The sequence below is a fragment of the Lissotriton vulgaris genome, chromosome 6 (assembly GCF_964263255.1).
Source record: "Lissotriton vulgaris chromosome 6, aLisVul1.2, whole genome shotgun sequence".
Classification (NCBI taxonomy): Eukaryota; Metazoa; Chordata; class Amphibia; order Caudata; family Salamandridae; genus Lissotriton; species Lissotriton vulgaris.
The window spans coordinates 1,698,655,699-1,698,670,980 of NC_141694.1; positions in this window are offsets into that span (position 1 = coordinate 1,698,655,699).

The window sequence follows — 15,282 nt, forward strand, 5'->3', positions numbered from 1 at the left end:
GAAAGGTGACAGGTAAAACGTTATAAAGCGGCTGCACCCTCCGCCCCCCTCAGGCTGTGCACTGCCCAGTGTATTTTTCACATGGCTCAGTAGTGCCTAGAGTGCACCCTCGTATGCAGCAGCGCCCAGTCAGCCTCCGTGTAAAGAACAAGAATTCAACGTGAGCTTCCCTCCCAAAAAATGGACAGTCTCAGACATAGTAGCCCTCCTCCCCCTCCCGTTCAGAAGTACCTTGGTTGGTTCATACTTGTTGGCACATCAGTGGCCACGCTGGCGCTTAATAATACAACAACAACAACATGCCTTTGAAAGGCAAGTGAGGCTGGGCAGAGACACTCGTGTTCAGCTCTGCCTGACATGTGGCCGGCTCACTCGAACTTTCACCTGCTCAAAATGTCTTTCAATCGGTCTATGCGAGAGTCGAGACATTTCCTAAATGTGTAACGCACGCACGTAACGTTACTTTTCAGGAAACCTATTCACAGCACGGCAGCAACATTTACACTAAAACAACACGTTACTTGCCCTCAAACTGAAGAAAACCTCACACGCACCTCTCAGTGCAGCAGAGTGGACAGAGGGGTGACTTTTTAACTGTCTGAGGCTTATACGGTCGGTAACTGGTAACACCCTCCTGCCGAGAGTCCCGACTCTACCTCTTAGCATGCTCCCGTTCTCCACTCCCTGCCATACTTCTTCCGTGTTATGCATCCTTCTGCCAGCCCCCCCAATTAATAGCCTCTTGCCCGCCTACCTCCATAAAATTATGTTTTCCGCCTTATTCTCCTTCACTCCCCCCCTCTCCAGCTTCCTGCCAAGCTCCAGCCCCCCCCCAATACCCCACCAGGATCATGATTCCTCCCGCCAGTCCCCACCCGCTTTACTTCATCCATTCCCGATCCTGCCTCGTCGTCTTGTATCTTCTTTGCCAAATTTGATCATTTCTTTTTTACCAACTTAGGTCATGACAATGTTCTACCCTCCTTCACGTCCTCCCTCTGTTCATTACCCCTCACCTCTGTCGTGTCTCCACTCAGTCCTCTCTCTACCATACTTTACCCTTCATTCATTTCTATTCTTTCTGTCACCAATTCTCTCCCCATCGCTGCTCTCAGCCCTTCTTCCTCACACTCCCCCTCCCTATCACGTTGTCACATTCCATCACTACTCGGCTCGGCTCGGCTCGGCTCGGCTCCTCAAGACAAACCGCCTAGCCCTGCCCTAGGTCTCTCTGCAGCACAAGGCCCAGCGTGGCAGCGACGTCGTTCTCGACTCCAGATTATATTAGATAGAAGAACAACAAACAACAACTTAGTCTACTTATACTCTATATCAATCAGAATACAATATACTCACTAAAAAAAGAGACTCATACACTAGTGCTGAACTACTGCAGTTGAAGTAGTGGTCACTTCACTGTGATGACCAAGGGTCGCTACTGGAGAGCACAGGCTAGCTGATGCACACACCACACGAGGTGAGAGTCAGACAGAGTATAGAGAACAACAGGATCAACGTCAGCAGCGCCGCTCCCCGCGTAATGGCCAATCACTGCATGACTCAATGAAGTCAGACACAGTGATTGGCCATTATCAGTGCGGCTGAACCACCCACGCGCGGCATCCAATAATGGATTGCCCTGCCCTGCTGCGCCGGTGACCGCCAATCCTGGCGCTGCATGCAGCGCCAGGATTGGCTAGGGGGCTGTTATGACCAGATTCTCAGACCAGATAGAACCAGCTCACCAGAGCACCACCAACCTGGCCAAAACGTAACCACCTCCCTCCTCAGGACCCATCTATCCAGGCACCTGGGTACCTACCTGAGGATGGGGAACTCGCAATATACAAGCTCATATCATTAGAAACACCACTAAATCTATAGGGATTACTAGGAATACTCACTGATTACTAAGGACGTCCATGCCCTACACCACACTCATACCTCATAGTCTCGCGACCACATGGGTCCAGACTAATCTACCCTGGGGCAGTTCTGATTATTTACCATTACAAACTGATCACCATCAGTGCTCACTCGACACGCAATCCGGCGTGCCTATACACTAGGCTGCAGCCCTAGTGCTCTCTTCCTCACAATCCGGTCCACAATCTGGCGGACCTAAGCACTGGTGTCCCCCCCAGTGTTCTCTAACTCACAGCCCGGTCCACAATCCGGCGGACCTACACATCAGGCTTCCACCTGATGCTCTCTTTAACGCCGCTTACCAACGACGATCACTTTCCTATGAATACCTTCAGCTCTCTCTCTCTCTATGTTGGGAAGTTTCTCTCACTATTCACTAAAGGTTCGCTACTACAATAATATTATGGAATGGCCGAATTACTTAGTGTCTATCTATTTTCTTAGCTCAAGGGCTCCTCTCTCTCCCTAATTATTCAGTGGCTACTTACCTGATCAGGGGCAGCATCTGTTCTGGCTGTAACACCTGACTAGAAGGAAAGATTACCTGCGCTTTAAGAACAAGAGACACACACACTGTATGCAAGAGTTATTCCCTGATTTAAACGCTCCTACTATCATAAGAACAACACATGCACACTGGTTTATTTATTTATTTATTTATTTATGCGACTTTTAAAGCGCGCAAATACCCGTAGGTGTCTCGGCGCTATAGATCAAAAGTAATCAGACAGAAACTAGTTAAACAGAAAGGGCAGTTTACTGAGTGAAAAGCCACGTTTTCAGCTGTCTCCTGAAGGTCATGAGGGTGGGGCTGATTTTGATGTAAGTGGGGAGAGAATTCCAAAGTTTGGCTGTGGCTATTACAAAGCATCTGTCTCCCCAGTTAACTCTTCGGGTGCGAGGAATGTTAACACAATGATAGGAAGAGGAGCGCAAGGTTCTGGGGTTGTTTTTAGGTTTAAAGGCCTCTCTGAGAAAAGCAGGACCTATGTTATTGATTGCTTTGTATGCTATACAGAGGGACTTAAATCTGGTGCGGTTTTTGATGGAAAGCCAATGAAGGTTTTGCAAGTGGGAGGAGATGGATTGAAATTTGGGAATCTTGAGAAGCACTCTGGCTGCCGCATTCTGCACCAGCTGAAGTTTATTAGTAATTTTGGCCTGTGCATTAAAAAAAAGAGCATTACAATAATCTATACGTGAGAAAATCAAGAAGGTGATGAGTGTTTTTGCATGAGAACTGGGGATATAAGGTAGTAGCTTTTTTATTTTCCGTAACGTAAAAAATGAAGAGGACACCACATTGTTAGCATGATGGGTAAATAGCAATTTATCATCAAATATTACCCCTAAGTTCCTCACCTTGGTGACTGGGGTGGGGGGAGGACCTAGCTTGTCAGGCCACCAGACGGGAGACCAGATGGGTTCCAGTTTACCAAAGACCATTATCTCTGTCTTGGAGGAATTCAACTTTAAGCAATTGGCAGCCATCCAGTCGCTTATTGCTAACATGCCTAATTGAAAGTTGGCGGCCACATCAGCACCATCTTGATGGATAGATAAGACGAGCTGTGTGTCGTCGGCGTAGGTTGTAAGGCTGATATTGTGGGCTTTAATTACCCTCGCCAAGTCCGACACGTATATATTAAACAATGTCGGACTTAGCGAGGAACCTTGAGGAACGCCGCATGGGAGTGAGAAGGTAGGCGAACAAAATTGACCCAGTTTGACTGTTAGGGATCGATTCTCAAGGAATGAAGAGATGAGATTTTTTGCCTTGTGAGTAATCCCTAAGGCAGAGACACGGCCGACCAAGGTAGTATGGTCGACTGTGTCGAAGGCTGCGGACAAGTCCAATAATATCAGGACCGCCGCTCCCCCTTTGTCCATAGCAGACCTAATCTCATCAGCTGCTTTAATGAGTGCTGTTTCTGTGCCATGTGCCTGTCTGAAACCAAATTGTGTATCATCTAAAAGATCGTTGGTTTCAATGAAGTTAGAGAGTTGCGTGTTCATAATGCTCTCAAATATCTTAGACGGAAAGGGTAGGCAGGCAATGGGCCTGTAGCTAGCTGGATCTCCCGGGTCTAGGTTAGGCTTTTTAAGAAGTGGGCGTATGACTGCTTGTTTCCATACTGAGGGGTATATTCCTGTACTGAACATGGTGTTACAGATGTTGGCAATTGCTGGTGTAATAATGTGTGCGATCGAATTAAGAATAGAAGGTGGACATGGGTCAGTGGGGGAGCCGGATTTGATTTTGGTTATGAGGTGTTGGATACACTCTTGGGAGGTTTCTTGAAAATGAGAAAATGTGACTGAGGTGTTTGAAGGGTCAGGTGAAGATGTTGATGCCCCAGAGTGAATGGAAGGGGAAAAAGTGCTAAAGATTGACATAACCTTGTCTGTAAAAAACTTGGCAAGCGAGTCACAGAGTTGTTGGGATGTGTCCTCCGGGGGTGCCGGGGGATTGGAAAGCTGGTTCACTACCTGAAACAATTGTTTAGTGGAATTTTGTGCAGAGTTAATTTGTGACACAAAATAGTTAGTCTTCTGAGTGAAGATTATTTGTTTATAATTAGTCAAGGCTGATTTATAAATTAGTTTATCGGATGGATAATAATGCTTGCGCCATCTCCTTTCTAGGTTTCGGCAGTGTTGTTTTTGCCTACGGAGATCCTCCGAGAACCAAGGTGCTGATGGGGTGTGACGATTTCTATTGGAAGTTTTGAGAGGGGCGAAAGTATTGCATGCCTGGGTGAGGTGTGTAAGATAATTATTGGATGCTGTGTCAGGATCAGAGTAGGTGTTTTGCAGTGATTCCGTTAACATTGTGGAAAATTCAGGGATGTTAAGATTTTTCCAGTTCCTTGATGTAGTATGGGGTGGTGGTTTAGTTGGTACTATAGTCATAGGATTCAGTTTGATGTTAAAATATACCACCGAGTGATCAGTCCATGTAAGAGGTTCTACTCTGGAGACCGTGATGTCATTATTGTTCGTGAATATCGCATCCAAAGTATGTCCTGCGATGTGGGTAGGGGCTTCAACTAATTGATGGAGGCCGGCCGCTAAGCAATCATTTAGAATAGTAATAGAGTCTGCATCATCTGTTATCTCTAGGTGGAAATTTAAGTCACCCAAGATAGTGTAATGCGTCGATCCTATAGAATTTTCCAAGATGGAATGGAAATTGGCAAGAAATTTAGTACGTGAACCAGGGGGACGATACACTAGTGTCCCAGCGAATGATTGTTTTTTGGACAAGGTGCAGCTGAAGGCCATGGCTTCACATTCTTTGAGGGAAAGGGGTGTGGTATGGAGGCGGATTTCTTCTCTATGTACTATGGCTATTCCACCACCCTTCTGTCCTTTTCTGTCCAATCTACTTACACAATATCCTAAGGGTAGGGCGGCCGAAAAGTCTGGTCCCGATGATAGGTCTGCCCAAGTTTCTGTGAAAAATAATAAATCCAGGGATTTAGACGATATGAGCTCTAAAATGTCCCATTTATGTCTAGGAAGGGAACGGGTATTGAGGAGAGCGGCAATAATAGTGTTATGGGCGAGGGTAGATGGGTGGGGAGTACAGGTGTTACAGTTAATCGGCCCACATAAGGTATTGGGATTAAGGAGAGTAGGACAGGAGTGGGGGAAGTGTAAAGGTTGCCTAATGGAAAGTAGCTGATCCCTAGAGTAATGATATGTGTGTAAAGGATTGGTGAGGATTGGTTCACTAAGAACTGGGGTATCTTTATTACAATAACAATAGAATGGGAATAGACACATACACAGATCTGCGGGGTCTCTGTAACTAACAGGAACTGTAACACACCGCTGAAAGAAAAGGGATTAGACATACAGTATAAGGACAAGGTTAATGTTTGGAAATACAGAAAGATATCACCTGAGGGGTATGAGGTCTTGCTCTAGCTGTCATCTGGGCTCCTCTCTCGTCTGTGCCTTAGCTCGTCTTAGATCCTCTCCTGCACTCTTGGACACACATCTGCGCTGATCACTCTGCACTGGATTCCTCTCCCCCTCGAACTCTCTCCACCTTCCAACTTCAGTCTAATGGTTTCTGCCGCTCTGATAATCGTTCGCTCCACTAGCTTCTTCACTCTATCTGATTGTCTCCATGCCAATGTCCAATTCACTCCAGCTGCTCCCACAGATTAATCCACGATATAACTTCAGTCTCTTCTAAAAGGCATTACTTCAGACTCCAGCTATTCACAACTCCTCCTGATAAGTAACTGCTTCTGACTGCTTCCTTCAGTTCCAGCTCACTGACTGTCTGTCTGTCTTCTCTCTGTTCCAAGCATCTTCTGTCTCTTCTCCTCCTGCAACTGCACTTCTCTCCTCTGCTCCAATTCAACATAAACTCTTTCTGATTCTCCACTCCTTCTGCAACTCCACTCCTCTCCTCTGCTTCAATCCAACTCAACTGCTTTCAGCTCAAACTCTTTCCAGCTCGAACTCTTTCCGCTCCTCCAACTCAACTGACTCTGCAACTCCAGCTCAACTAACTAACTCCGCCTCTGCACTTCACTAATATAGAATGCTCTTCCCTCATGGAAATTTCCAACAGAGGGCTGCCTCCCACCGAATTCCTGTGCCAGCTCCAGGGCTCCTCGGGCAACCGCAGTGCGCATCCGCATGTTACGTCTGGGCCCAGGAGACAAACACATTCTTCCGATAAGAACCAGTCTCGGCTGGTTTTCCCCTAGCAGACAACAGGCTTAACTATAAACATTACCTTTACCCTTCAAGCATCTCAGCTCTGCAGGGACAGAAAGCAAAATGGAGTCTCTCTAGTTCTGGGCCTTGTAGGCCTGAGAAGGATGAAATAACCCTTAGCTCTGTCAGAGTACCTACACAAACCATACCAATATGTAATATAAAGTCAGGACCACAGGATCCACCCTCCACTATAGGCAGGATAATGAAAGGACACATAATTATGTCAAAGCCAATAGGCAATAGATGGATTAGAGTCAAGAATAAGGGATCTATCATCATATAAAGCAGCTATCCTCTTCTAGGTCTGGAAAAAAGGGCTTAAAAGGGCCAACACAAGGTAAGAATACAGATTATAGATGTGAGCAAGCTTAAAGTCTTCATCACTCCGAAATAGAGCCAAAAACCATGTCAGAACATTCCACCCTAGACTTTATCTTGCGAACATCTATAAACAACAACAAACAAATAAACAAACATCAACATAATCTATCAACAAAACCAAAAACCAAAAGACTCTCTAAAATAAATGACAACTTAAGGAAATTCCACCTAAAACTTGATGTAGGGAATACAAATCTAACAACCAACTGAAAACAAATCAAAGCACCCTTGACCTGAATGCTGAAATGTAACTAAGATTGATCTGATAACAACAGAAACCAACCAAAGCACCCTCGAACTAAATGTGCCTCAACTTCTAGTGATAAAACAACAAAGGGCCTAAATGAAGCCTACCTACTTTGGTCAACTTAAGAACTAAATGTACCTCAACTTCTAATGATAAAACAACAAAGGGCCCAAATGAGGCCTACCTACTCCGGTCAACTTAAGAACTAAATGTACCTCAACTTCTAGTGATAACACATGAAATCTATTGGTGAAGGGCCATGTTTGTGAAATGAAAATAACAATGGGCCTAAATGAGGCCTACCTACTTCGGTCAACTTAAGAACTAAATGTGCTTCAACTCCTAGTGATAACTGATAAAATCTATTGGTGTAGGGCCATGTTTGTGAAATAAAAACAACAAGGGGCCTAAATGAGGCCTACCTACTTCGGTCAACTTAAGAAAGAATTTGGTAAAATCTAACAAATAAACATGACAAAGGGTCCTCAAAGTCTAGGCAAACAATACTAATAGATGTAGGACATAACCTGACTAAAAGACACACCTCCCCGGACAACTTAAAGTCTAGGATGACCACCCTTGGAACAAATCCCACTGTTCTAAATAAGAGTTGATGAATCAAAGTGAAAGTGTAATAACAGGAAAATAAGGATAACCCCATTACTACAAAATAGCTGGTGTAGCACTATGCATATCAAGCAATAAATCAAAGAAAATTATCTAAATGTGGTGTATATATTGTCTAAAAGATTATAGAATTAAATTTGAACCATGCCAAAGGCAATAGGTAAAGGTCACAAATCATAAAACAGTTTGCACCTAGTTCCTCACTGTATCATGCTGTGGAACACATGTGTGCACCATCATTTAAAACATTACTTTCTCTTCCATTGGCAAGACTGTTTTGCAGAAAACAGGAAAACTATGAAATAGGTGAAAGATAAACAAGTGTATCAATAATGAAATAGCATAGCATACTAAAAGCAGAATATATATGAATCTTGAATGAATGTGGCACTGCATAAACATCAAAACCATGAACAGGACTGAGAGATTATTCTTTTTTCAAGTGGGGCCTGTATATGGTAACTGCAAAAGTGGCATAATGCCCATCTGAAATAAAAACATGGGAAAAAATGCAAGGCTCAAGAATGCAGGCCAAGGAATTACTTTCAGGTCAATGACATTTTTTTCAAAAATTGAGTATATCGAATTTCAACCTGACTGCTGAGGCAGTCAATAGTCAATTTATAGTTGGTCTCTTCTTAATAAAGACAGTTTATTTTTGTAGACCATGATTCTCCATCTTCATAAGTATCCGGTGCCAAGGACGCACATCCTCCAGTCTGGTCAGCCGGGTACGTCTGCTTCTAATCCTGGATTCAGCCTGGTACGTCTGCTTCTAATCCTGGATTCAGCCTCGGGGGTTTTGGGGGTTGGGAAACAATCATTCCGAAAACAATAAACAGAAAACAAAAAAACACAGCACTCCAAATAAGAAAATGACACTCATCCAGGGCCCCCACACGATAAAGCCATCTGAAACAAGAAACACGCATCATCAATCTTGCAAAAATACATTTTCCATTTAAAAAGCACCCCAAGTGCTTTTTATTTTCGAAAGAAACCTCCTAATTCATGAAAATAATTCTTCTAAATCCAAGGAATGATTTAAACATTCTATTTATTTCATATTCTTTAAATTTGTTTGGGTAAAATCTAATTTTGTCATACACAGCCAGAAGGGCTGGGGCCTAGCTACTCCTTACTCATCTGAGAAACAGCCCCTCCCTTCAGAAAGATGTTCACGCTCAAAGTTTTGAATCAGCTCCAACCATAATAAGCAGGAGCCGGGCTACACTGTGATATAATTTTGAATCACTGCCAAATGCTGATCTCATTGCAGGAGCAAAGCTACTGCCAACCATTCTGTTTAAGCATCTCTAATCTCTAGTCAGGGAAGCTCACTGGGCCTACTGTATTTATCTAACTCCAAGGGCCAAGCGTCTGCCAATTATTCTGTATGAGCAAGGATCCCTTATCTGAAGTCAAGGAAGCTGTCTGCGCCGACAGCAAGGAAGAGCGACTTGACCCACCCTTATATAAACATTTCTCCGCGGAAAGAAATTGTAACATAGCCAAGAATAACAAGCTGGCTTTCTCTGCTCTCAGAGAGCCTCCACCCTTTCAAAACTTGAGCCGCGAACAGATACCGGGCTCATATCAGTCAAGGTCAAAGCAGATGCCTTGAAACTGAAAACATACAGCCGTTCCCAGGCCAGAATGACTGACCATTATTTTCTATCTAACTGAAGCAGATTTAAACGTGGTAAAAAGCAAATTAATAAAGACATATTTTTTTGTAACTAAGTCACATGCTAGCATTTTAAAATAATTCTGTCATGAAGTACTGCTACTTGCTGAAAGGGAAAAAATATTAGAACAACATTGCATGCAAACACATTTCATTTTTCTTTTTGAAAATAACATGTGAAACACCATCAAATTAAACAAGGGGCAACATGTAATTTTGCATTGCATAACCAAGAATTCATAATTTAGTGTGCAAGCTTTTCTACTCTACCTATTAAAAGGGCCAGATGTATATGTGCAGATAGCCATTTATTTTTTTTAACTGAGTGGGTTAACTGTCACACGCTATTCTAAAGGGCAGCTTGCATTGGAAAAAATAATCATGTATATTTTCTAGAACAAATTTTTTATAAAAGCACACAGTTGCATTTCACTAATTAAAAGCACATTCTATGATGGGTCTGTTTTATATTTTCTTCTCAACCGTTAACGCACTAATTCTCCACAGCTGAAAACCCTTATCACAATCCGACTGGTTTATTTATAACTTTCCGAGCTCCGAGTCAGACACATTAAATCATGTGTTCCAAGGCACACCCACACAAATTCGTGGACGCATTTCAAATAGAATGTTAAATGAACACAGCTTTTTTTTCTCTCCATGCAAGATGTTACCATTCTGTCAGCAAGCTGACAAAGCACATAGGCAGACCCAGCAACCAATGAAAAAGTCAAATCAAACCATCATACATCTAAACAATCACTGACTTTTAGTGTCAGCTCACATAACCATGCATGTTAAACAGCATGTTAAAATAAATACTGCCATATCAATCCAAGATATTAACCCTTTGGCAGCTCAAACACAATCATTCCCCAATGTCTGCAGTACATGGGAAATTCAAGAACTTATCTCTCCACGTTTTCAATAACACTCGCGCACATCTACAAAACATTTTCTCCAAGCATTTGAAAGAGATCCAGCTCTCTCCTGCCTAACGGAACAATAGCATGCTCTATACAAGCCATATCCACATGGCGCTATTCACAAGCCATATTTACAAGAAAGTCAACAAGTCCAAATAATGACATGCTCTTCATAAGGCATATATACAAGGCACAATTCACAAGGAACACAGCAAGTCAAAATGAGAACATGCTCCTCACAAGCCATATTTACATGGCGCTATTTACAAGCCATATTTACATGGCGCTATTTACAAGGAACTCCACAAGTCATATTACATTGAACACATTTCACATTGCACAGCATAAGCAAATGCAGCAAGCAATTTAATGGGCAATTTAAAAGCATTTTTCACACACATATGTACACTTGCATCATAACCAAGATGGAATTGGCTCCCTCATGTAATGTCACCCTTCAAGCCTGACAGTTCAAACACCAAGATGAAAAGCATTACTTCCACCCTGCATAAGTCAAATGCCATGATGTACTGCAATCTCCTTACACTCCAACTGTTCAAGCCCATAGGTCAATTTTCGTGCCGAGTGCCAACCAACAAGATAAAAACAATACAGCGCACACAGGCTACGTAAACAATTCGTGACGCCAGATGTTATGACCAGATTCTCAGACCAGATAGAACCAGCTCACCAGAGCACCACCAACCTGGCCAAAACGTAACCACCTCCCTCCTCAGGACCCATCTATCCAGGCACCTGGGTACCTACCTGAGGATGGGGAACTCGCAATATACAAGCTCATATCATTAGAAACACCACTAAATCTATAGGGATTACTAGGAATACTCACTGATTACTAAGGACGTCCATGCCCTACACCACACTCATACCTCATAGTCTCGCGACCACATGGGTCCAGACTAATCTACCCTGGGGCAGTTCTGATTATTTACCATTACACACTGATCACCATCAGTGCTCACTCGACACGCAATCCGGCGTGCCTATACACTAGGCTGCAGCCCTAGTGCTCTCTTCCTCACAATCCGGTCCACAATCTGGCGGACCTAAGCACTGGTGTCCCCCCCAGTGTTCTCTAACTCACAGCCCGGTCCACAATCCGGCGGACCTACACATCAGGCTTCCACCTGATGCTCTCTTTAACGCCGCTTACCAACGACGATCACTTTCCTATGAATACCTTAAGCTCTCTCTCTCTCTATGTTGGGAAGTTTCTCTCACTATTCACTAAAGGTTCGCTACTACAATAATATTATGGAATGGCCGAATTACTTAGTGTCTATCTATTTTCTTAGCTCAAGGGCTCCTCTCTCTCCCTAATTATTCAGTGGCTACTTACCTGATCAGGGGCAGCATCTGTTCTGGCTGTAACACCTGACTAGAAGGAAAGGTTACCTGCGCTTTAAGAACAAGAGACACACACACTGTATGCAAGAGTTATTCCCTGATTTAAACGCTCCTACTATCATAAGAACAACACATGCACACTGGTTCACTAAGAACTGGGGTATCTTTATTACAATAACAATAGAATGGGAATAGACACATACACAGATCTGCGGGGTCTCTGTAACTAACAGGAACTGTAACACACCGCTGAAAGAAAAGGGATTAGACATACAGTATAAGGACAAGGTTAATGTTTGGAAATACAGAAAGATATCACCTGAGGGGTATGAGGTCTTGCTCTAGCTGTCATCTGGGCTCCTCTCTCGTCTGTGCCTTAGCTCGTCTTAGATCCTCTCCTGCACTCTTGGACACACATCTGCGCTGATCACTCTGCACTGGATTCCTCTCCCCCACGAACTCTCTCCACCTTCCAACTTCAGTCTAATGGTTTCTGCCGCTCTGATAATCGTTTGCTCCACTAGCTTCTTCACTCTATCTGATTGTCTCCATGCCAATGTCCAATTCACTCCAGCTGCTCCCACAGATTAATCCACGATATAACTTTAGTCTCTTTTAAAAGGCATTACTTCAGACTCCAGCTATTCAGAACTCCTCCTGATAAGTAACTGCTTCTGACTGCTTCCTTCAGTTCCAGCTCACTGACTGTCTGTCTGTCTTCTCTCTGTTCCAAGCATCTTCTGTCTCTTCTCCTCCTGCAACTGCACTTCTCTCCTCTGCTCCAATTCAACATAAACTCTTTCTGATTCTCCACTCCTTCTGCAACTCCACTCCTCTCCTCTGCTTCAATCCAACTCAACTGCTTTCAGCTCAAACTCTTTCCAGCTCGAACTCTTTCCGCTCCTCCAACTCAACTGACTCTGCAACTCCAGCTCAACTAACTAACTCCGCCTCTGCACTTCACTAATATAGAATGCTCTTCCCTCATGGAAATTTCCAACAGAGGGCTGCCTCCCACCGAATTCCTGTGCCAGCTCCAGGGCTCCTCGGGCAACCGCAGTGCGCATCCGCATGTTACGTCTGGGCCCAGGAGACAAACACATTCTTCCGATAAGAACCAGTCTCGGCTGGTTTTCCCCTAGCAGACAACAGGCTTAACTATAAACATTACCTTTACCCTTCAAGCATCTCAGCTCTGCAGGGACAGAAAGCAAAATGGAGTCTCTCTAGTTCTGGGCCTTGTAGGCCTGAGAAGGATGAAATAACCCTTAGCTCTGTCAGAGTACCTACACAAACCATACCAATATGTAATATAAAGTCAGGACCACAGGATCCACCCTCTACTATAGGCAGGATAATGAAAGGACACATAATTATGTCAAAGCCAATAGGCAATAGATGGATTAGAGTCAAGAATAAGGGATCTATCATCATATAAAGCAGCTATCCTCTTCTAGGTCTGGAAAAAAGGGCTTAAAAGGGCCAACACAAGGTAAGAATACAGATTATAGATGTGAGCAAGCTTAAAGTCTTCATCACTCCGAAATAGAGCCAAAAACCATGTCAGAACATTCCACCCTAGACTTTATCTTGCGAACATCTATAAACAACAACAAACAAATAAACAAACATCAACATAATCTATCAACAAAACCAAAAACCAAAAGACTCTCTAAAATAAATGACAACTTAAGGAAATTCCACCTAAAACTTGATGTAGGGAATACAAATCTAACAACCAACTGAAAACAAATCAAAGCACCCTTGACCTGAATGCTGAAATGTAACTAAGATTGATCTGATAACAACAGAAACCAACCAAAGCACCCTCGAACTAAATGTGCCTCAACTTCTAGTGATAAAACAACAAAGGGCCTAAATGAAGCCTACCTACTTTGGTCAACTTAAGAACTAAATGTACCTCAACTTCTAATGATAAAACAACAAAGGGCCCAAATGAGGCCTACCTACTCCGGTCAACTTAAGAACTAAATGTACCTCAACTTCTAGTGATAACACATGAAATCTATTGGTGAAGGGCCATGTTTGTGAAATGAAAATAACAATGGGCCTAAATGAGGCCTACCTACTTCGGTCAACTTAAGAACTAAATGTGCTTCAACTCCTAGTGATAACTGATAAAATCTATTGGTGTAGGGCCATGTTTGTGAAATAAAAACAACAAGGGGCCTAAATGAGGCCTACCTACTTCGGTCAACTTAAGAAAGAATTTGGTAAAATCTAACAAATAAACATGACAAAGGGTCCTCAAAGTCTAGGCAAACAATACTAATAGATGTAGGACATAACCTGACTAAAAGACACACCTCCCCGGACAACTTAAAGTCTAGGATGACCACCCTTGGAACAAATCCCACTGTTCTAAATAAGAGTTGATGAATCAAAGTGAAAGTGTAATAACAGGAAAATAAGGATAACCCCATTACTACAAAATAGCTGGTGTAGCACTATGCATATCAAGCAATAAATCAAAGAAAATTATCTAAATGTGGTGTATATATTGTCTAAAAGATTATAGAATTAAATTTGAACCATGCCAAAGGCAATAGGTAAAGGTCACAAATCATAAAACAGTTTGCACCTAGTTCCTCACTGTATCATGCTGTGGAACACATGTGTGCACCATCATTTAAAACATTACTTTCTCTTCCATTGGCAAGACTGTTTTGCAGAAAACAGGAAAACTATGAAATAGGTGAAAGATAAACAAGTGTATCAATAATGAAATAGCATAGCATACTAAAAGCAGAATATATATGAATCTTGAATGAATGTGGCACTGCATAAACATCAAAACCATGAACAGGACTGAGAGATTATTTTTTTTTCAAGTGGGGCCTGTATATGGTAACTGCAAAAGTGGCATAATGTCCATCTGAAATAAAAACATGGGAAAAAATGCAAGGCTCAAGAATGCAGGCCAAGGAATTACTTTCAGGTCAATGAAATTTTTTTCAAAAATTGAGTATATCGAATTTCAACCTGACTGCTGAGGCAGTCAATAGTCAATTTATAGTTGGTCTCTTCTTAATAAAGACAGTTTATTTTTGTAGACCATGATTCTCCATCTTCATAAGTATCCGGTGCCAAGGACGCACATCCTCCAGTCTGGTCAGCCGGGTACGTCTGCTTCTAATCCTGGATTCAGCCTGGTACGTCTGCTTCTAATCCTGGATTCAGCCTCGGGGGTTTTGGGGGTTGGGAAACAATCATTCCGAAAACAATAAACAGAAAACAAAAAAACACAGCACTCCAAATAAGAAAATGACACTCATCCAGGGCCCCCACACGATAAAGCCATCTGAAACAAGAAACACGCATCATCAATCTTGCAAAAATACATTTTCCATTTAAAA